We start from the raw sequence: 2170 nt of genomic DNA on the forward strand, positions 1-2170 counted from the left end.
GGGCGGGAGGAGCCGGCGCGCTTACCGGGTCGTCCCGGGGAGCCCGCGCGGTCAAGTTCACGTCCGGCCCCAGGGCTGTCCGAGGTCCCGGGCGCAGCCGGGTGGAGAGAGGCCGCGCCGGGCGGCGCCCCGGGTCACCGCTGCGCCGGGCCCTTGGGGCGCCGCTGTCACCCTGGCCTTGCGACCCCAACTTTCTGCACAGTCGCGGAGCTGGAAGTTTCCGGGCTTCGCGGGCGCTGGGCTGGGTTTCAGCAGCGACGTCTGAGCTTGGCAACAAAGAGGGAAAGCGGCCGGGAGAGGGGAGGAAAGAAAGACGCCGGAGCGGGGGGCTGGCTACTTAGAAATCCCACAGCTTGAAATTCTGCCCAGAAGCCTTTTTGGGTTGTTTTCTTCTTAATGGGTAAACAGCCACCCTCACCTCCTCAGGGTCTCCCTTCCCCTCGATCGGGTCCCATTGCTTGGGCACCCTCCTCCCGCACCTGTGTTTTGTAGCCCAGTCCCAAGTGTCCTGGGCAAGTGGGGGTGGGGGGGGGGAGGGAGAAGCACGCACAGTACGTTTCCTGAAAGGTAGTGACACCAAGACGGAGCCCCCAGTGCAGGGGCAGCCCCTCCCTCTCTGTCTCGTCTTGTCCCGTCAGCAAAGGGCTTGGGTCAGCCACGGCGGCCAGCGACATCTGTCTCTGTCCTAAGAGTGGAAGGGCAGCTGGAGAGCCCTGGCGTCTGGGAGGGGACCCCGGAGAGGCCCCGCGGCCTCTGCAGTGAATGCGGAACACGGTTCCTGCCCTTCAGGCACAGGTTTTGTGAGCGAGGCCTTGATGGGACCTGGAAGCTTGGGGTTTCTCAGGAGCATCCTGGCCACAGCCCTCCATTTTCTGCCCTCTTGACTCCACCTGGCTTGGCGCCTTCCTAGAACAGGGTCCTGGGGACACACGTGGGCTGGGGGAGGTGGCTGAGTGGCCCCAGGTCTGGGAACCTGTGCACCGGCCAAGCCCCCATCCCTTCGAGGGCCCTGTGAGCACTGGAACAGGAGCCGAGGGGCATAGGGTAGCCGCCTGCCGGTCAGCCTTGGGATGCCCCCGCACTGCCTTGTTTATCTGTGTGTCCGTTCATCTTTCCTTGCAAGATGTGCTTATGGCGAGAATCCTCTGTCCTGGGCCCGCTGCTCCAGTGCTGTGGAACGCTGGGAGAAGTGGAATGGATTGTGTGTCTGTTTACTTAAAGAAAAAATGAGCAAAGGGGCTGCGGAGAACCGGGCTGGGGGTGAGGTGGGAGGAATACATGGTCTCCTGTCCGAGCCTCCCCGGGAAGTGGGCACTGTCCCTTCAAGCGACCTTCTCCGGTGTGATCCTTTCTGCGGTTGGTCCTGGATTTCTGCGCGTGGTTCACGGAGGAGGCTATAGCCACTGGGGCGCCCGACGCTGCCGCCCATCCACCCGGAAACTGCCAGAACATGACATGGGGCTGAGGACACAGAGGTGGTGGCCATGGGCAACTGTGCTTGCGGCCGGCTGGAGAGGCGTTGGAGCCTGTCTTCTGAGCCGCATCCTCCTCCTCAACTTCCCCACACAGGCCTCCAGCTTGTCCCAGTGCCCACAGGCCTCACCTGGGGTGGGGGGAATCCGCCTGCTAATGAAGCCTAAGGACTTTCACTACAGCAGGTGGAATGGAGTTTCCTACTATGTTTTTAATTTTCTTAATGATTATTTATTTTTGAGAGAGAGAGAGAGAGCAGGAAAGGGGCAGAGAGAGGGGAGACACAGAATCCGAAGCAGGCTTCAGGCGCCAAGCTGTCAGCACAGAGTCCCAACGGGGGCTTGAACCCACAAACCGTGAGATGGTGACCTGAGCCGAAGTTGGAGGCTTAACGGACTGAGCCCCCAGGTGCCCCTCTTACTGTGTTTTTATCGGAGCAAGCGTAAGCATTGGCTTGCCCCCACTTATCTGGTAGACCGCGGCCGTCAGCCCCGCGCACCCACAGCCGCGCGCACCCACAGCCCTGCGTATCCACAACCGCGCGCACCCACAGCCGTCCGCACCCACAGCCACGCGCACCCACAGCCCTGCGTACCCACAGCCGCGCGCACCCACAGCCCTGCGTACCCACAGCCGTGCGCACCCACAGCCCTGCGTATCCACAACCGCGCGCACCCACAGCCACGCGCACCCACAG

The sequence above is a fragment of the Suricata suricatta genome, chromosome 10 (genome assembly GCF_006229205.1).
Source record: "Suricata suricatta isolate VVHF042 chromosome 10, meerkat_22Aug2017_6uvM2_HiC, whole genome shotgun sequence".
In the NCBI taxonomy this organism is placed as follows: Eukaryota; Metazoa; Chordata; class Mammalia; order Carnivora; family Herpestidae; genus Suricata; species Suricata suricatta.